Here is a 22,372-nt window from a genome sequence, read left to right as displayed (position 1 = left end):
CCGGTTCTCCGAACTACTCAAAATTTCCGCTACCGGTTCTCCGAACTACTCAAAATTTCCGCTACCGGTTCTCCGAACTACTCAAAATTTCCGCTACTGGTTCTCCAGAACTTGTCAGAACCTGCTGAATACCACCTCTGAGACTCATGTATCACAGCTTGTGCTCAGGCTTTCCAGATCTATTTCCCTCTCCCTTCCTTCTGTGATTCAAACTAAGTCTACAACAATCTAAAACAAAAGTCAAAACACTAAAATGCAGTCCAGGAATTCATTTTACGTATTAGTACAGCACAGATCAGTCTGAAATCTTTTCCAACTTTCATAGCATTCAGAGATCCAGTGGGAGATTCAGATTATATCCTCAGCTTGCCCATTGTCATAAATGATGTGTGAATTTGTTCATCAAAACAAAATATTTGAGAAGGGAAACGGAAATGGCATGCTTTTATAACAATCTGTTGCTCTACATACAAGGCACAAAGTTATAATATAACTATCCTTCCTTGCCTATAAACCCACAACGGGTGGTCCAGACAGTTGTCCCTTGACCAGTATTGTATTTTGAATACACATGCATCAACTCCATTAAGAACTTCCTTCTCCTTTCTGCAGACACACAAAACAAACTGAACTGTAGCAAACAGAGATCAGGAATGGACATTAGGTTCCTTAAATCCAGCAAGAAAAATAATAGATAACACATGAGCATTTTTCCATCCAAATTCTCCAGTAATTCCCCACCCCCCCTCTCTCTGTAAAAGAGGGAATGTTTCACTACCATTAACAAGCACAAGGGAATCACTATATAAACATTTTTCCAATTGTGGGTAAAAAGATGGAGGGAAGTCTACTGCAATGTTTCTCTTCAAATGCTTGTGATCAAAGTCCAAAACTGTCACTAGTTAATCAATCTGCAGTTGCCAAGAGAAAACCTAGGTGGTAGCATACAACTTCCATAGCTTTTAGCAGAGGCTTTAGTCACCTAAATCTGGGCATTCATCCAAAATTTAGTTGCAGTTGTGTATTACATACCAGAAAAGATAATACCAAATCTGAGGCCCTGGCTTAACCATTTAAGTGTGAATGAAGGAAAAATGTATTCTGTAGCCTGTATTATGGAAAAGAGCAATTTTTAAGGGTCTTTTCATGGTGGTATCAAAGAAAAATGTTTTCTCAATCTCTTGAAAAACATAACATTAGATGGTTTTGGCTTGTTCTTTGTTCATATTCCTCTTTTTTTTTACCGTATAATTCAGCAACAGAAGTTACAGAACCAATGTGGTTTGTGTTGGGTTGATGACATCATGAAGTGTGTGGAATGAGGCAGGATAAAGGAAAAATAGTGGGGCCAAAGCAAAAAGTACATGGCTCCAGGACACAACATTTTCCCATCACACTTTCTTATACACCAATCCTTCTTTTCTCTTCCCCACTTTATCAAATCACAGGTTTAACTTTAAATTATTGACCAAAATTTGATAGCAAATTTTTTGTTGAGTTGCATATGATCTCCCCATAAGTATCAAGTTTGAACAATACAAGTTTGAGGGTTCAAACTTGTAAAACTTGATACTTATGGGGATTTGAGTCCATTGTCTATTCCAGAGGTCTCCAAACTTGGCAACTTTAAGACTTGTGGACTGGATTCTGGGAAGTCTTAAAGTTGCCAAGTTTGGGGACCCCTGGTCTATTCTGAGGCTAAAAATGAGAGGCTGGGATTATTTCAGGGGTTATGGTGATGTAAACATCTTTTTTTGAAATTGGATTAAGTTTTTGGAGGAATGGGTGCTGTTTTAATGAGGGTTATAGTGGTAGGGAAAGATGGTCCTATTGCTGTGAGTTTTATTTTTCTTGGAGACAACCAACTTGACTTTCTGAAATCTCCAGTGTAACCCTAAATAAATCTTCAATAAATAAACATATCCAGCATGAGGAAGAATGAAAGATGGTAGAGAGAGGACGCTGTTTGTATTCCACTACTAAAAATAAGATTTTAAAAATTAAGAAGAGGATAGCAAGAGGGGGGAAAGGACTTTTTGAACAAAGCTGAGGAAATATTGCTTGAAATACAGGGACAGATAAAGGAGAACAGAATCATAGATTGTAAAAAGCCAGCATATGATGGGCAGATGGTCCTTCCCCTTCAACCTCCATTTTTCTGATCTGTGGCAAGGCAATGTGTCAGTTATGCAACCTGAACTTCTTCTGACAAAAGAATCAGAACAACAAACCACCTGAGGAAATGTCCTCATGTTTTCTATGCAGTGTTTCCCTACTACCTCAAGCAACTTTACGATGTGTGGACTTCAATTCCCAGCTAGCAATGGGGAATTCTGAGAGTTGAAGTCCACGCATCGTAAAGTTGCTGAGGTTAAGAAACACTGTTGTACTGAATCGATTTATTTATTTTATTGTACTTCTCTCTCTCTCTCTCTCTCTCTCTCTCTTTTCTCTCTTTCTCTCTTTTTTTCCAGGCAGCTTTATTTTTTTTTCTATGTTTCCTCTGTCTTCCTGTATATACAGGAGCAAAAAGGCAGCCAGATCAATCCAGGGGCAATGAACAGATGAATCCATCTGGCCCAGCCTTTCTTGGCAGCTCTATATGGGTAGTCTGGAACGCCTGCTTTGCAATCTTCATGTCCTTTCCCTCCAAAATAAAAACTAGTTTACATAATTATTGTGCCATAATATTATGATCTTAAAGCTTAGTGATGATGTAGCAAGATGTGTTTTGTTCAAATTCCATAATGTATTCTGATTAGTTGGCTTATCACAATTTAATTCCAATCCCTCCCTAGAGGAGAGTCGCAGCAGATGCTCTGACAACCTGAAGGGGTTTTGTCAAGAGCTTAGTCAAAAAGGGGGGGGAATGGCAGGGCGTTAATCAGCAAGAAACAGAGCGGGTGGTACACCAACAGCAAAGCAAAATCCGACACATGGTGCATGTAACTTGGACATGTATCTTTGGCACTTCCTTTCAAATATTTTATTCAGTGATTTGCTTAGAAAATAATGGTCTTGCCTGAGACACCACTAATTCCACCCCCTCCCCAAAAAAAAGCTTCTTTCCTTTTTAACAAATTCAGATCAGAGAGGAAAATATTTCTGATTGGCTGAATGCTTGCCCAAACAATAAGGTTTAAATAATGAATTCTGGCAGAGGGCTGACAATAGGACTAGGTCCCTTCCAAACCTAAATTCTGTGTGTGTGGGGGGGGGGGGGGTTGGATATGAATCACTGATTTGTAACAAGGCTAAGATATCTAGCCCTTTGAATTCCATGAAGCTTTCTCCAAAGAGGAGGTGTATCATATTCCATTATTAGACTGCATTAGTCACTTAGAAAAATCTACTCCTTTCAGCTGGATCTATTTTCAAATTACGTTTCTACCTGCTGAATGAACTTTGCTGCCATATATAAGTTAAGCAGACAACAAGCAGCCATTTATAATAGTGTCAGGATGGCGGATTGCCACTCCATCCTTTTCTCAACAATTTTCTCCTGGAGATCCAAAGTTGCAGCGGTGATACAGTTTTGATATATATTTACTTTATGAATGCGTTTATCAAACGTAGAGATTACCTGTATCACTCACAGACTGTCACTTTGGACAGAATTATTTTACCATTATTTTATCCTTATAAGAAACCAGCTTTTGATCCCCCCCCCATAACAATTAAATAATAAATAGATGGACAGATGATGCAGATAGAGAAATGGATGGATGGAGACAGACAGATAGACAGGTATTGCTAAATGTTTCGCTCAAAAATAAGTTTGACATTGTTTGGTACAATTCTGCTAAATATGCAACCCTCCTGAAAGGAATGGGATCCTGCTTTTGTATTAATACATAATAGAAGGTTCAACAGACTGCCACATATTTTAACATTTACAAATGAAAATTGGGAGAACTCTTGACCTTACGTTTATTTCTAAAATTGCTATCCAATAAACCTCTTCACCCCTCTACTAAATACAGCAATGAAGGTTTTGTTTTCTCGTTTCCTGTGCTACACCCTCTCCTATTTATTGTTCTTCAGATGAAGTATCTATGCTGGAAAAACTGCTGTCAGCAATTAAAAACATATCTTGACATCTTTAGGGAGCATAGCATCAGGCTGTGCACTGCAGGGTACCTTCATGTGAAAATATGTTCAAGGATATGAAATCGAAATAAAATGCATCCATTCAAAAGCCTCCCCCGCCAAAGCAGTTATTAAAAGTAGCATGACGACACTCGTGACAATATTGACAACTTTAGTGAAACTAAATACTTTCTACCTTTCCCTCCCCATGGATCAGGCACAAGGAAAAGGAGAAACACTTTGTATGAATGGAGCTTTCAGGCTAAACAGAGAGATGAGAAACTTCGTAAAGCTGATACTATTAAAGTCTTCTGTGTCCTCCCAAATGCTGGCCTTAAAAACTTGTAAAGCTGACCTCCACATGACCCTTTCTTTATAGTAACATTGTTCACTTGTAAAATAGAGGTTCTCCCTTTTTTTAAGTTTCAGAGTGGCTTTTAAGCAACTTCAGTTTAATAACCCTTCAAGTCTTAAGAGTATTAGTTTCAAGCGTGAACCCTGGGAATTAAAAGCAGACAATACACAAGACGTTCAGAACTAAACTAACCAGGCAGTCACTGAAGGTGGTTTACTTCAAACTGGAGTCCAGTGGAAGGCAAATCATTGCTCCTGTAGCAGAGGCGGTATTCAGCAGGTTCTGACCAGTTCTAGAGTAACGGTAGTGTTCTATATTAGCATACTCCAAATACGCTTATCTGATTGGTCCACACATACTGTAAGATGATTGGGTAACCGAACTACCATGATTGGCTCGCTATGAATCAACCGCGATTGGCCGGGCCGATCGTGGGAGATTCAAAGAGCTGTCATTGGCTGGCGAGCCGCGAGCAATCCCTATATGAAGGGCTGCCGCGGCTCCAAGATCTTGTACAGATCTATACAATGAAATAAAGAGCTGAAAGTCACCCTGGTCTCGAGTCTCCTTTCCCGTGATCTAACAGGTAGGGGAAATGTTGAGTAGTTTGGAGAATCAGCAAAGACCACCTCTCACTGGCCCTGCCCCCATCTATTCTCTGCCACCTGAGTCCCAGCTGATCATCTGGGTCTTCTTTTGTTGCCCTGCACAGGAGAACGGAGCTGGAAAGCAGGTTATGGGGTGGGGAGGAAATGGAGATTTTGCAGTATCCTTCCTCTGCCACACCCACCAAGCCATGCCATGCCCACCAAGCCATGCCCACAGAACCGGTAGTAAAAAATCTTTGAATCCCATCACTGTCCTGGAGGAGGTTTGTATTCAAACACGTATCTTAAGAGCCTATTTCTCCTTATAGGATCCTTTAAGCTGCAAAATGTGTTTTCTACTTATGCTTTAAAACAGGGGTTCCCAACCTTTGGGCCACGACCCACTACCAGCCTGTGGCCTATTCGGAATTGGGCCCTGCGAGTGGTTGGCCGGATTGTGTGTGCGCACATGCAGCTCAACTTGTGCAAGCAATGGGCTGGCGGGCAATCATGCACGCCAGTCTGTGCCTCGCAGAGGTCGAGCTGTGCAGGTGGGTTACTGACCCACCATTCGCACAAGGACTGCATGCGCGCACGAACACACGGGCAGGCCAGTTCCCCTTTCCCCGCCCTAGCCATGCCGCCAAGCTGCAAAGGTTGGGGATCGCTGTTTTAAAAAAATGTGAACAGGAGAAATTGCATTGGCTGAACGTAAGAAATCCATCTACTTCATTGGGTTTTCTTATCAACCAATGGAGAGTCAGTTTAGGCAGCAGATCTCTTCCAGCATAAAGAAGACCTCTTGGCCATTTATTTGTGCTGGCTTCGAAGATCTGCATTGGGAAAAACCAGTCATATTCTCTCTTTTCAAATGGGAGAAACCTCAGAGACGGAGGATGGACAAAGAAGCAAAAGGAAGGAAGAAAAAAAAATTCTGAAAATATCTTAAAAACTCCTGTTTCTTTAAAGGCTAATTTTTATGGCTTGCATGGTCTGTAGTACACAAATATTTAATATATAAGGAGATCCAAGATTTACTTCCTGACCTCCACCTCAGACTGATAGTTTCATATATCTAAGTGTTTTAAGCTCATGCCTCTTTGTATTATATTCTTTATATCTGAAAAAATACTATTAAAAATGGTAGCATTGTACCCCATAATTTTGTAACTTATTTCAAAAATATAAAATATTGTTTGCAAGAGTCCGTTATGATTACCTTTCAATTTATTTATTTGTCATATTTAGGTATCACCCTTCCAATTCTCAAAGTGACTTTTAACTTTTAGGTATGTTCATATAAGTTCCATACTGAAACATTTATGATTTACAGCATACAGGAGTAAAATGATGGTTTTTTTGACAGAGAACCAGGAGGGAAATAGTTAAAATGATGAGTATTTAAATGTATAAGTGGTTCAATAAGAAAACACATGGAAATAATATACACGTCTGAAAATAAAAATAACTGTTAATCAATTCACAGTTAAAATGTAGACAATCCATGTATGTTCTATGTCACTTCTTGATGGCCATTGCTTCTTTTATCTTCAGCAGTCGCACATGAACACGAATAAAACATTTTATTCCTTTCTGAAGAGATGCCTTTTGGAAATGGTTCTTCTTACTAATGGCCATATTCATTCTCAAATTCAAGTTTGTCAAATAAGCAGAACATGTGGTCTAGAAGTATATCAAGTATCCAAAGATAAACAGTCCTTAAATTGTCATTTGCCTGACTTTGCAGGCTAAAGCATGCTTGGCTGCTATTTCCCGGTGTTTTTCTACTTTCCCTACACCTGGGTTTTCACAAAGTGCATTTTGGCTGGCTATGAACAATTTAAGCCAGCTTCGTTTTTACTGCCAAAACGTATTGATAAGTTTCTAGCATGCCGTGTAAAGATACCAAAGAAACAAGCGTGCTTCCCCAGTGCTCCTGTTGCATGCACCACCTAGGAATAATCTTGAATACAAAATTGTGGCTTGCTATGAGAATTTGTGGTTCAGAAGTGTCGTTAAACAGCAGCAGAAAAGCAAATCGCTCTGTAGTTACTGCTCCTAAAAGGTCCCTGGGGAGAAGCCTTTGTTTGTTTTTAATTTAAAAGCTTTAACAGAAAGTTCCAGCCAGAGCCACATCATCAGACTTCCAATAACAAAATATTCAGCCCAATTTAATGTTGCAATCATGTCACAAGGTCACCATTCAGGACTTAGATTGTTCACACAGAAGGATTCCTAAGGGAGGAAAAAGGAGATTCTTAACATTAACAGAGAGTTAAACCAACGAGGAAGAAAGAAGGCAAGCAGGCAAGCAGGCATGGCCTTGACTGCCACCTTCAGAGGAGCCCTGCCCACTACTGATTTATGGATAATGTTATCTACCCATCCAAGATCTGCCAAAAACATGGCCTATTCCTAGTTATGGACAAATGGTCCTTGACTTACAACATTTCAAAGTCACAACAGCACTGAAAAAAGTGACTTACAAACTGGCCTTTCGTTTGTTTGTTTGTTTGTTTTATTTATTTAATTTTATTTTAGATAATTTATACAGCTTCCTGCTCCGCTCACAGCAGCTCTAGGCGACTTACACATAATAAAAACACAATATAGAAAAAATAAAAATAATAACTAGTAAATAATAATAATAAAATAACCCCCTACCCTCCTTCGGTGACAAAGACACACACAAAACAACCATTTAATGGGCTCCATCCCACTCCGAGTTCCTCAGGCCCACCCACAAAACCACGTCTTCAAGGCCTTATGAAAGAGTGTCTGCGTGGGAGCCATCTAATTTCTGGAGGGCTAATGTTTCAGAGGGAGGGAGCCACTATAGCAGTGATCCCCAACCTTTTTTATGCCGTGGCCCGGTACTGGCATCAGCTGGGCGCCGCGGCCCGGTACCGGCATCAACTGGGTGCCGCCATCTTTTTTTGACGAAAAAGTGCTTCCGGTGACCTCACCGGAAGCACTTTTTCATCAAAAAGATGGCGGCGCCAGAGCTTCCGGTGAGCTTTTCGGTAGAAATGGCTTTCTACCCGGAAAAGCTCACCGAGCGCATGCCGCCATCTTTTTGATGAAAAGTGCTTCCGGTGAGCTTTCTACCGGAAAAGCTCACCGGAAGCACTTTTTATCAAAAAAAGATGGCGGCGCCCAGCAACCAGCGGCCCGGTAAGACTTGTTCTGCGGACCGGGACCGGTCCGCGGACCGGCGGTTGGGGACCCCTGCACTATAGAGAAGGCCTTTCTTCTGGGTCCCGCCAGAGGGACCTCCTTAGGGGATGGGACCTCAATATTTTTTGCCTCTCCACTCTAGTGAGTCAGGTAATGTGACTGGCAAGAGACGGTCCCTCAGATAACCTGGTTGCAAATCATGAAGGGCTTTAAAGGTAACAACCAGCACCTTGAATTCCCCTGGAAGCAAATCAGCAATCAAAGCAGCTCCTGCAGGAGAGGGGACACATGAGCCCACCGAGGTCTGCACAAAACCATACAGTGGTTAATGTGGTTCTATATTCCATTCTTTAATTCACTGCTTTCAACTGTTCTTTAAGAGGGAAAGGTGGAATATAAATCTAAAATAAAGAAACAGATAAAGTTTTACCTCAGAAAAGTTTGCTTCAAAGCTGCAAGTGGATATGAAACCCAGTCATGTTAGAAACAGAATTCCCTGTCATATACCAGAAAGAATATTTATACCATCGCTAGACTTAGTTATCTGAGATTCCTAGGCAAGATACTTTAACATGTAGCACTTCGTAACATAGATTGCAACCTACCAGAAACTTCTTGCATGTAGAAATTTAAATATGTTCAAAGGCAACAAAAGAATCTGGCTCAAGAATTTGGTTTAAGGCAGAGGTGTCCAACTGTTGGACTTCAATTCCCAGAATTCTTTAGCCAGCCATGCTGGCTGGGGAATTCTGGGACTTAAAGTCCACAGCTCTTAAAGTTTTCATGGTTAGGCACCCATGTGGTAGAGTCTAAAAAAATTGGCCAGTATAGTTCCTGAAGCTATGAGATTAAGACTAAATGATACCCATATTGGGCTCTTCCACTACAGGCACCCAAAATGACCATCAGTAAAACAGATATTTGAACATGGAAATTGCTTTAAAATGTAACATGTCATTTCTTTTTACATTATAGAGAATTGAAAGGCTTAGCATGTACACACAGAGACTAATCACAGCGCACGAGTATTACCTTGATATTCTACTGTTCTTTCTTAATAAGGCATAAGGCTCTTCCTAGAATTTAATGATATTTGTATTTTTTTATTCTTACATTATTATAATTATAATTATTATAATTATTCATAACTTCAGTTTGCTGATTGAGGCCTATCTGAAGGGTGTGATTATTGCTTAATCTTCCTCACAGACATAAATAAAACAATCATTCCCCGTGTTTAGCCTCATCAGGTAAGTGTGTCATCGATTCTCCTTTTCTCCAGATTGCGCTTTCCAATCGTCTGATTCCAAACTGTATTATCAATTCATTTCAGCTCAATTTTGAATCAGATGGTATCAATCACTGTTAGTGCTTCACTTTTGAAGTCTCTGGTGCGATTTTGCCTTATAGCTTTGATTGCTTTATAAACTATCCCCCAGAAGCATTCACTATCCGTATCTATTACCGCTGTAATACACTACCATCAGAGGTGGGATTCAACCAGTGTAACAACCGGTTTGGTGAGTGCGTGATTCACATGTGTGCGCGCGTTCAGCATTTACAACTCACCTTTTGCTGCAAGCCCTGTGTATAAAACAGCTGACATGTGACAATCTAATGTGCTACGTGAATCAGCTGAGCTGGAAAACCCGGAAATAAGGCACAGACCGGAGCTGGGGCAGTGGGCCCAACAGCTGATCATCAGAGCGAACGGGTTCGCTCACAGCTGATCTTTGGACATGCTGGTTCGCCCAAACCAGGCTGAACCGGTAGAATCCCACCCCTGACCGCCATGCATTGTGGAAGGAAGAACTTACCTGAATTTGAGAAATGTTAACTGGGACTGTCAAGCTTTCCCCCCCCACACCCCTGCACTGATCTGATTGACAGTTACTCAGTTTAGGCATGTGGGTGCTTGGCAAGAAAGAGGCCAACATTTAAAAGTCCTAAAGTATCATTTGCAAGCTTGCAGATAGGTTTCAAAAGAAAGAATGACAAGAGAAGCCACAGGGGGTGGAGTGAAGAAAGGAAAAGGTTCTTCTAGGTTTGGCAGAAGATGCCCTCTTGGAGGGAGAGGCACCGGCTCAAAGTGTGGAGCAGATGAAACATCAGCTGGCAGAACCAGAAGCCAGAAGATCCACAACCAGGGAGAAGAACCTAAGTCAGCTGAAGCAGAAGAAGAAGAACCTACCAAAAATTCCATCAAAAAGAAAACTCGGTCCTAAATTCTAGAAAACGGCACATGATTCAGATGCTGGAACTCTGGGTAAGACAGCATTCAGAGGGGGAAGCTGTTAGCCTTTTTTAAGCCTGTAGATAAGGAGACGTGGGATGAGGAAGATATGAGCAGCAAAGCATTTTTGCATTATAAACAAAGTGGTATAAATTTAGTTAAATATTAAATTAGGCATTAGAGTACACATTTATGCTTGGTCACCGTAGATGAATATATATACACAGACACTCATGCACATAACACACTGTATACATTTAACCATCAAGCAAGAGAACTAATTTCTGAGACACTCCATTTATAGGATTGACTTCTCTTCCTCAATCACTTTATCTGAAACTACTAGTCTGGTAGAACTTCTGAGAAACAGTTGCCTCCCAATGACCATTGCTTGTGGACAGAAGGTACCAGAGCTGAATAACAAAGACCACTGAGAACTCAAGTAGGTCAATTAGGGATACCCTTATTCCTATGTCGGTTGTAACAAAGCTTATCCAACAGTTCCAGTTCCATTGTTCCAGAACAATGTCAGTTCCATTTTATGCCCAGTCCTGAATCTTGATTGAACCTGGTCTACATCAAATTTGGCAACAATAAGAGGCATGGACATCATCAATTCCCAGAATTCCCCAGCTAACACTGTTCTAAATAAATTATAAAATACCTGTAGTAGGCATATATGAGGTAAATCTTATTTTCTTTGAGCTAATCTCTTCTGTTGCCATATGATTATAAAATTAATTATATTCCCCTCTATTCCTAAGAATATAAATTCATAAATTTATGCAGAAATAGTTGCTAAAGGAAAATAATTGGAGACCATAGGACCATCATGTAACTTTATACTCAACCTTTGGGGCAGCCAAAGAAAGGTTGTGTTGCAGGCAGCAACAATCTCTTTCTGTAACCCTCACATTTCTTGTGTTTTTAAGCATCACATGGAAGCAATACTGTCTTCTGGCAGACAGTCAAGGTTTTTGAGCAAAGTTTTCTAGCACTGAGCATGAGCAATAACGTGCTACAGCTGGCAGGTATCATGTTATTGCTGAAAGTACAAACATACAAGATTCCATTAGAAGATAAGTGTCGTTGTGACAGGGCAGCAAAAGTTGGTGGTGTTGGAGACCATGTTTCTCACGTTGTGGAGATGTAAGGGGGAAAAAATGCAATTATTATTTCTAAGCATCCTGTAACACTGTTGGAAAATTAGAGATGTAACAATAGTGTAGAATTTTGCTACAAAGAGACCAGCAAGATTATTTGTGACAAGTGATTTTCTTATTTTTACAGGAATTTTATTATTTTGAGAAAACACCATGGAACTTTGAGTGTTGCATATCACATACACATGCATGCTCTGTCTCCCTTTTAATTGGGGCAGCAGTATGAGGTGCTATAGAAACACTCAAAATAAATTATGTCTTGACTTTCACTTCAAGTGGAAGCTCTACTTGAACATTAGTTACCACTTGGGTGGTGATGACTGTCACAAAGCTGTTGTAGTTGTTTAGCTTGGGAGATGTACTGTACGATGGTGAAAATGTGCTCGGTCTTTAGCAGCAAGCAATTAGATAAGAATTTGGAAGTACTGTGCACTCTGTTATAAAAAGCAAATAAAGGTTGCTAGAATGAAAATACCCATTAATTAATTATATTTGATAAAATATTTCAAGGTGAGAAATCTCTGCTATAAGAGGTATACTGTGTTCTTTGATTTCAAGTGCCTTGCAAAAGAGATATTTCCTGCCCCAGAAAATTCCAAGTATAATATATATTTTAAAATAAAATAAGCATTTATAGAAAGTTAGCACCCACCCTTCTCCTAGAAGAATGACATATTCTAGAAAATATTAAAAAGGCAGGATATTATATTTTCCCTAAAGGAGAAACATGTTTCTAATGACATAGAACCTCAGCTCCCTGGCCCCCCAGCAGATATTTTGATGCCAACCTATCTACATGAGAAAAGGCTGAGCCAGCTTATCGACAAAACAAAAATTTTCACCCTCAGGACATAATAGGATTAGCCTTCTACCCATCTCATCACTTGGCACCTGGGAAGATTGCATCACCCAGCAAGGTTCAACCAAGCTTGGGACTCAAGATAGCCTACAAAGTTACCCCTGCAGTTACCCCATGCGAGTCTGACAACCAATCAGAATACATGCCCTTGCCTCAGAAACAGGAAGCAAATTCAAAGCCCAAGAGAGAGTATCTCTCTCTCCCTCCCTTCCTCTCTGTCTCTCTCTCTCTCTCTCTCTCTCCATGTATTCAATTTTCCAGGACTTCAAACCATGCAGTCCTGTCCACCATTAAGTCATCTTTCCAAACAGCCTCCATGTTTCTAGTGTCTTTCTCTCCACTTGGAACTGAACCCAGATGAACATTTCTTCCAACAATTTGGCACCCAAAGATGGGACTCACTATGGATCATGTGACATTAATCTAATTTCTACAAATTGATCTAACAAAAAACAGATAGCAGCTAGCTCTATTAGATCTCAGTAGCCAAAATTCTGGTGAGCACTAAATGTCAGCATAGAGTTAGAGATCTCTGCATCTTTTTGTTGTTATCCAGCTGCCATCCAGAATTTTGCATGAGGTAAAAACTTATAAGGAGAAGGAGAAAACAGGAGATTGCCCATATGTGCTCCAGACACAAGAAAACTGCAGAACCAGTGGTGAGCTGCTATTGGTTTGGACCAGTTCTAGTGAACTGGTAGTTCCAGTGAGCAGTTGACCCCGCCCACCCACCCCTGACCTTTCCTGTTCTATATTTCCGTTTTTTTAGCTCAACTGATTCACGCGGCACAGCAGATTGCCATGCCTCAGCTGTTTTACTCACCAGCGCTTGACATAGAAGGTAAGTTTTTAAGCTTAAAATGGGAGGTTTTTGAATGCTTCGCGCATGTGCGAACTATGCATTAGGCTCACCAAACCAATTTTTAAATCGGTTGTAGCCCACCACTGTGCAGAACATGGTCTTTTACCGATTTGAGCACCAGAAGATGAAGGGATTAGCCAAGTTATTTGGCAGTAGAACCTTTTAAAGGACACTATGTTTATGAAACTTCACTTTAATCACTTTAGGGAATTGCTTATTAATCATCTTAAACTTTTTAGAGATCTTTGGAATGACAAGTTGGAAAAAATGCCAGATGAGTTTACCTTCAACTCTGAACAAAAGGAACATTTATTATAAGTTTAAGAACTTAAAGCAAAGTAAATAAACAGCAAAAGGCTAAATAAGAATAAATGGAATAAGGATAATGGAATAATGGAATATCTGAGAATAAATGGAATAAGGATCCAGATAAATTCTGAATATTGACTTTTAGTGTAAGATTTTGGAATTAACTATAAAGAATAAAGAGTTTCTCCTGGGAACCAGATTTATTTTGGCTACCTTGGCTATTATAAATCTTAACAAAGATAAGTGACTTTATGATTCTAGATTCTAGAAGCTGGACACTAGAGGGAACTAAAGATTCAAGTAGAAGAGGTAAAGCCTGTTTTTAATGTCAGTTGGTACTGGAACTTACAAAATTACATAAAACATCATAACACTGAAAATATTAAAGAAGATCTTTGAAGAGCTGAAATTACTACAATATCAGCAATGTAAATTCTATGGATAGGATGCATCCAAAAGATGTTATTGAGGAGCAAACTGCTAATGTATTTTAGATATCATGATGAATGAAGATCTTTATTGGCTTGATGATGTCCATAAACAAAGATTTTCTGAAGGATAAAAGCTATGAAAGCAACTGCTGGTAACAGTCTATAGGTGGGCATGCTCAGTTTCATTCTGTAGTTTGAAAGCTGCCAGTACAATACTCCAACATTTGTAGAGCGAGCCACCTAGTGGCTTCAATGTGCAATAGCCATCATTAAATGGGACTTTTCCTGAGGCCAACTTTTCTTCTCCTTGTGGTAGAAAAAGGTAATGCCAGTGTTAGATTCATGCTTACATTCTGTTTATTAAATATTTGTGTCTGAAGAGGAAAAGGTCTAGAGAGAAAAAATAAAGAAAAAACTATTTCTGTTGTTTCCCAAACTAGTTTTTCTCTGAAGAATTAGTGAAAAAAAGCTTATGAAATATTTTTTGGGGTATGCCCACATTAAACAATACATGAAATATTTACATATGGAAGAAATGGATTAACTTTGTAAATACACCAAATCCAGAATTAATCTAGCAAAGCAGAAGTTCTACCTAGAACCTGTTGTTTCCAGGATCCTAGATGAAAAAAAAAAAGAAACACTTTTCTTTCAGCCTTGGAAGAAAACAGCCTGACCTGTTATAAGTATTCTGGATCTCAACATTAAGCTGTTCTTTTCAAGCATATGGTTATGTTCCTAGCTTGTGGTTGAGTTGAGTCGAATTTTCCCCTCACCTTACTCAGTCTAGCAGCCAATCTTAATCATATTGGTTGATACTACACGGAATGAGGAGGAAAACAAGAGTTGAGAAAAAGGAGCAGTTAAGCAATTAAGGTTTGATATAATGGTACATGAGAAACAGGTGGAAGAGCTGCAACTTAGACAGTGGCAGATAAGAGGCAGCTGAGCCTGCAGAAGGAAGCTAAGTGTGGCAAACATCTCAGAAGAGACCCTCACTAGTGTCTTCAGCTGTAAAGGTGATGTGCCTTCAGACTTGAAAATTTCTGTTAATTCACCCTTACATTAAAGTTACAGTTAGTACTTCTGAGTTTGCTTCTTGACTGGAATTCCTCCCAAGGCAGACAATGACAAAGGCTGGTGCTGCAGTGTCCAAAGGCTGTGCAGTAAGGATGTCAGAATTAATCTGAGTGAGACTGTGGGCTGCACATGCATTGTCATGCACTTTTTATTTTTTTGCAGACAGTGGTACCCCCACGGTACTCATCATTAATTGGATCCAGGAGATGCAATGAGTATCAAAAAGGATGAATACCAATTTTTCCCACAGGGAATAATGTAGTGAGTTACAAAGTAGTGACATGGACAAATTCTAGCTTGTACCGGTAGAGTACCAGGACAAAATTTTCATTTCAAAATGTGTTGAGTAGCAACTTCGATGAGTTTCTTTTTCTTTTTTTAATTTCCCCTGTGTTTTTAAAAAAATATAAAAATACTTTATTAAACAAATTTATATAAATACAATAAAACCAAACATTCCACTTATCGCAAGACAGTGTTCATCAATCTGACATCTCTCAAATTATTGTAGAATAATCATTCACACCTATTACATTAATATATAACACAAAATTGCATCTAATTATATACTACCAACATAGTTACATGTAATGTTGCCAATTTCCGTCATACCTTTTTATTTGACTTTATTTTGTTCCTTTCATGTCTACCTTCCAACCAACTGTACCAAAAATTCCAGATCTCATAGTACTCTGACTCCTCTTTGTTTTTAAGTTCCATTCACAACCTGTCCATTTCTGCACATTCCAAAGTTTTCTTTATAATCATGAACTTGGGGGAGTATTTTCACATTTCCAATTTTGGGCAAAGGCAAGCCTTGCTGCTGTTAATATATGGAATAGAATATATAATAATTTGTTACTAATTTTTTTGTTTTAAAATTCCTAACAAAAATATCTCTGGTTTCCATTCAATTTTAACTTTTGTAATTTCTTCCAGCCAATTTCTAATTTTCTGCCAATATTTTTTTTGCTTTTGGGCAGGTCCACCACATATGGTAGTAGGTTTCCTGCTTGTAGCCACATTTCCAACAGCTTGCCAAATTATTAGGACACATTTTTGCAAGTCTTGCTGGCGGTAAGTGCCATCAATAAAACATTTTATATAAGTTCTCCTTATAAGTTGCTGACATAATTAATTTATAATTTATTTTCCATAGGTTTTCCCAATCTTCTAAATTGATACGGTGTCCAAAGTTTTTGGCTCAGGTTATCATTGTTTCCTTCACAGTTTCTTCTTCCAATTTATATCTTAACAAATACTTGTACATTTTGGTAATCATTTTTCTCTCTGGCCCCTGTAAGATTTTATCCAATTCTTATTGGTCCAAATATATCCCGTACTGTTCTATGTCTTTGTTATATCTAGATTGTATCTGTAAGTACGGCCATCAATCTACTTGTATTCCTTGTGACACAACTCCTGCTTAGATTTTAATTTCCCTTGTTCATCTAATAGCTGTTTATAGCTCACTGTCTTATTCAGATCCAAAACATTCGGGTATACCATAGCTTCCATGGTTGACATCCAGATTGGGATCTTTGTATAATGATTTTGTTTTAATTAATTAATTGATTAAAAATTAAAATTAAAACTTCGATGAGTTTCAAAACAGTTGAGTATCAACTACAGAGGTGGTATTCAGCAGGTTCTGACCAATTCTGAAGAACTGGTGGCGGAAATTTTGAGTAGTTTGGAGAACCGGCAAATACCACTTCTGACAGGAGATTTTACAGTATCCTTCCCCAGTCATGCCCACCAAGCCACACCCACAGAACCAGTAGTAAAAAAATTTGAATCCCACCACTACTGTAATATATAGATATGTGCAGTTCTGGGTTATACATGCAAGTGTTGTTAATACTGCAGGGCTTGGAAATGGAAAGAATAGTTGTACGGTGTTTCTTTGATTTACTTAAACTTTGGTATGGGTGCACACTTTGTGCATGTGCTTGTGCTTTGATGCTTTGTGGAGGTTTTAGAAGGACAGTTCTTGAGGCTGTATGTTGCTCTGAAATCTTATAGATTTGTGGTCATTCTCCTGTGTTACTGAGCCCCCCCCCCATCTAATTTTGCTCTCTTGAGTCTTTCTGCATGATTGTTTTTAGTTTGTTGCTCTGTTGGGTGTAGGATAGTTTGTTCGTATTGGGGTTTGCGGTGGTCATTGAGGTTTGCGGTGCCATGATTTTCATATGTCTTTAAGTGGTTTTTTTAAGTTTTTAATTATTAAGATAATGAAATATAAAACTAAAAGAAGAAAATGACGGAAAAAAAATTACTACAAAGTGTGAATAAAAAGCATTGTGGGAAAACTTTTAAATGACATATTGTCTCTTTCCCTTCCATTTGTGTCCATCAACTACTAACCACAATTTATATATTTATACTTTTATACTAAACATTAAGGTTTGTTGCTAGTTACCGTTTAACTGTTTTCAGCTGTTATTTTTAATTGGTCTCAAAACTTTTCTTTTCAAATGTCTAAGTTTGCCTTGGTGTGTAATGTGCTGCCTGTAGGAGAGTCCACCCTGCTTAAATTTGGTTAAACTCCTATTATGGAGATATATACTATCCATTTTGCCATTGGTGCATATTCTCCAATTTTGGTCTCCAAATCTGATATCATTAGCAAGGTCTCTTGTTTTGAAAAGAAAAGAAAAAGAAAGAAAAGAGAAAACCCTTCAAAAATAAAATAAAATAATATACTGTAGTTTGTACTTCTTGTTCTTTTTGGATAAAGAGGTTGTCCTTGACTTATAAACATTCATTTAGTGATTGTTCAAAGTTACAACAGTTCTGAGGGAAAAAATACCCCATCCATTCTTTTACTTATGACTATCACAGCATCCCCAAAGTGGTGTAATTAAAATTCAGACACTTGGCAACCGGCATTATTTATGATGATTGCAGAATCCCGGATCACATGATCACCACCTGTTTCCAACAAGCAAAATCAATGGGAGAAGCTAGTTTTGCTTAGTGACTGAATAAGTTCACTTAAATGCTGTGATTCGCTTAACTGTGGCCAAAAATTGGACATAAGATCAGGTGCCACTCACTCATTGCTTAGCAACAGAAATTCTGGTCCAATTGTGGTTGTAAATTGCGAACCCCCTGTATGATGTGTGTTGCTCTTGAAGTGTTATGCATGCTAATTGCTTTAATGCAGGGCTGTCAAACTCATGGCCCACGGCCGGATGTGTCACACGCTGGCCACGTATACACCAGGTTTCGTGAAGGGGAAAAAAGTTGCACTACATCATGTGACGCCGCTGTGACGAGGCGAGTTTGACAACCCCACTTTAATGGAAAGCAGAAAGAAGAGAGTGATTAGCTCTCTTGCATCCTTGTGTGTTGGATGAATTTGCAAGGTGTTTACTTCAATTAGGCCTACTGAAAAGGAGTGGCCAGGGTTATTCTGGTTTAGCGTGCTTGAGTTTGGTGTTTTGCTTTTGTTAAACAAAATTCAAATATGTGTTCAAAATAAGCTCTATGCTTGATTTTTCCCCTCCAAATTAGCAAGCTGACAGCAGTTTACTTGGACAGCTACTCCATTTACTCAAGGGACGCCTATGGAAATCCTATTCTTTCCTATCACTGGATCAAGTTTTGTTCTGTCAGAATGCAATCAACTTAAGAATATTCTGATTGAATATTCATCTGAACCTGATTTGTTCCTAGGTTGAAACAAAACTCTTTCCCAGATAGAAAAGTTTGCCTCAAAAAAGAGAAACCACCAGTATGATATTCATATCCGTAGAGTGTCACAAGAAAAATAATTGCCTGCACAATTCTGATTTTTGGAGGTAGAAACATATCATTACATTTAAATATATTTTCCAACGTCTTCACTGCTAGCCTACCAAGTGCTACTCAATAGTGCATTTCTTGACTGCTGGTTTCTTTAGAGTTGATAATTGATCCTAAAAGGTAGAAGCTACCTATCCATTCAGTATCTTCATTGCCATTTCCAAATCTGGTTTCTACTTCTTTTGTCCTGAGGTTGATTTTCTTTATATCGAATTTTATTTGCATTTCTTTGCACTGTGCTCCTTGACTTTCAGGCCTGGATTATTTGCATTTTCAGATATCAGATTAGTGTTACTGGCTTAGTGCACATTATTGATGTTTCTTCTGCCAATTTAAAACCATGCTCATCTTTTTCCAATCTAGCTTCCTTCGTTATACATTAAGCATGCAGATTGAATCAATATGGAGAGACTATATTGCTTTAGTCCTTTGTCAACTTGGAGCCAGACTGCTTTGCCTATGTTCTATGTGTGTGTCAGTCTCCAAAATAGACCAGACAGGAAACACAAGATGAACTAATTCTACTTTTTTGTGAGGCTACATGAACAGAATCTGAAAATACAAATATCTCACTGTCTCTTTTTAACCATCTGATAGGGTGGATCCTTGCTAGGTTTCTGCCATTACTCAAATGTGGGCTTGTCCCCTTTCTATCTGGTTGTTCTTTAGCATCTCTTGCTCCCATCTTCCAAGGTTATTCTCGTATTCCATTTTAATGCGGTCTCTGGCTTCTAGTTCTCTATTTAAATTTTGCATGAGGATAATGAGCTGTTCTGGGATCACCATCCATTTATGAATATTCCACAGCTTGATGTGGTCACTACAATTTAAGACCTTTCTATAGTCAAAGATGCATATATTGACCTCTTTTGGGCATTCCTTGGCTGTGTTAATTCTCCAGAGTGTATCACCAATACTGTCTTTTTTTTCTTCTTCTAAAATCAGCTTGAGCATTGGTATTTCCCTTTCTTGTAGGCCTCTAATTTCTGTGAGATGATCCTAAGCATTATTTATTTTACCAGCATATGAAATGGTGGCCTAGAGGTGGAGCTCTCGCCTCACAATCAGGGTAGAGGCAGATATTTCTCCCTCTGAGCACGTTGAGAATATAGCTGCTGAATATAAATCCACATTGGCGAGAGGAAAGGCACCCGGCCAGTAAACACTTAGTAGTCCAAACATTCAGTAGTCCAAACTCCACCCCGCAAGGGATTATGGGGTCATTAAAAAAAGATGATGATGAAATTAAGAATATTGGGGGATAGTTTGCACAATCTATGAGTTCTTCTTTCTTAAGTACTGATATACAAATAAAGTTTTTCCAGTCAGTTGGCCACTATATCAATTCTCCAGATTTTGCAGACATGATTTAGTTGGACACTTCTAGTGATTCTCCTTCTGTTGCCATATTTAATAAATATTCCATGAATTCCTGTGGCCTACAGACTTGTTGATGAGTAGAATGCTAATCTAATTTATTATCTGGTTCTAGGTTTCTTGTAAATAGGAATAACTTCTAAGACATTTCGTTATTGCTGCTTCTTGTCTAAAGTAGACAAGAACTTAATGGTCTTTAGGTCATAGTCACTCTGTCGAAGATCATGGGAATATGAATTTAGAAAGAGGGAGAATAAGTAGTAACAATGTGAACTAGAGTTGTACTGCAACCCCAAAGATGTAGTGTGGCCATTGGATATTTGGTGCAGAATCAGCGGTGATGCTGCTTGCTTTTATTTCAATACATGTCAGTTATTTATCTGATATTTTCTCTCTTCATATGAAAACAATCGTGTTCATACTACAATCAGTGCACACTCATTTAGAATAGCAGAGGAAAACTTATGGGTCTGTGATTTCTAGTATTCTTGTATTGGGATTGAAACACATATTCTGAATCTGCCATTTATGCACATGATCATTAACAGTGTACAGTGTTGTGAAATATAGATGTCAGAAAACTAGCCATGTCAAAATTGGTTCACCTGAAGTATAAAGGTTTCCCTGCCAGTCATGTTTAACTATAGGGCACGGTGGCTATCTCCATTTCTTGGCCAAGGGAGTCAGAGATGTCCAAAATTTCTATGGTCTTGTGGCCAAAGTGACTATACACCAAAGATGCATGGAATGCTGTTACCTTCCCACCAGAGTGGCATCTATTAATCTACTTGCAGTTGCATGCTTTTGAACTGCTAGGTGGGCAAGAGCTGGGGCAAGTAACGGGAACTCACCCGTTCCACGGAGTGCAGGTCTCAAACCCAGCTCAGCATCTTTAACCGCTGAAGGACCCCACTATAAAAATGCTAAATCCAAACCTCTTCATCTGACCTAGCAATAAAACATCCTCATATTATCTTGAACTCTTCGAACCGGATCGAATAACCCTTGATCGAGTTCAAACTTCTCCTATTTTATTAAAGGCGCTTACAATTTTTATTCAAATGTATTGAGAAAAGAACCCTCGGCACTGTTCAAATGTGAGTTTTAAGTTTCCAAAGAAAAACGTATAAGGCCAAACAAAACCCAAGCTTGTTTGATTCACTTACCCCACAATGTTTCTTCAAGGTATGATTAACTTAAGATGGCTTAACCGTTTTTAATTTGAAACAGATGCCTGTGATTTTGGCCAGCCGTGATATGAATCAGATACATGTATAAAGTACAAGAGTTCCAGTCAGAGTAGGATGGCTGTCTGCTTTAATCCTCAGCCTGTTGCTGAGGGATGTGCCATCTCTAATCCAGTTTTGAGCTGATTTATTTTTCCACTGACAACTTCCAGTGTCATGAAGAAATCATGCTATTTATTTTTCAAGTAAGAAAATTGATGTACCAAAAATGAGCAGAATAAGGATTGGGATTCATATCTCTCTACTCCCAGTTGCATTAAACAGCAGAAAGAGACTCTTTGTATCTTGGCGATCATCAAAAGAGAGCCCCTACCCCACCTCCACCTTCACCTCCCCCAAAATCAAGAGACAAAAAACCCAAAATCAGGTCTGGGGGCTTTCCAGTTCATGTATATTGGAGATGCAGTTAATTTGGGTATAATATAAAATGAGAGAACTGCATTATTTATACAGCTTGATCCTTGAATTATATTTGCATCATATAGTCTCCGATTTATCACATAATGCATCACATAATATATTCTCAAGTTTATCACCTTTTCAATTTTCAGTGTTAAAAAAGAGACCTACTTAAGTGCTAATGAAAACTGCTATTGTTTATAGCAGTGCTTCCCCAAATGTTCCCTTCATTATCCCAATGGCTTATCAGAAACCCCTTTTTACTGTTTATCAGATAAACTTGATTTAATAACCCCTCTTGTGACTGGGTACGGGGTTCACTAATGGGCTAGAAATTGGGAGACGGTGAGTTCTTGTCCCATCTTAGGCACAAAGCTAGTTGGGTGATCTTAGG

At 38.8% G+C, this 22,372-nt stretch overlaps 1 protein-coding gene across 6 annotated transcripts in view; it reads right to left on the bottom strand.

Moving 5' to 3' along the window:
* NFIB (nuclear factor I B) overlaps nt 1–22,372 on the bottom strand; it is a 322,636-nt gene that overhangs the window by 261,707 nt on the left and 38,557 nt on the right. The gene's annotated exons all lie outside the window — the stretch shown is intronic.

This window comes from Notechis scutatus, chromosome 2 (genome assembly GCF_049901735.1).
Source record: "Notechis scutatus isolate UNSWTSFEM ecotype Mainland chromosome 2, rNotScu1.2, whole genome shotgun sequence".
Classification (NCBI taxonomy): domain Eukaryota; kingdom Metazoa; phylum Chordata; class Lepidosauria; order Squamata; family Elapidae; genus Notechis; species Notechis scutatus.
Note: the sequence above shows the minus strand (reverse complement) of the source record. Positions and strands in the feature narration are given on the sequence as shown.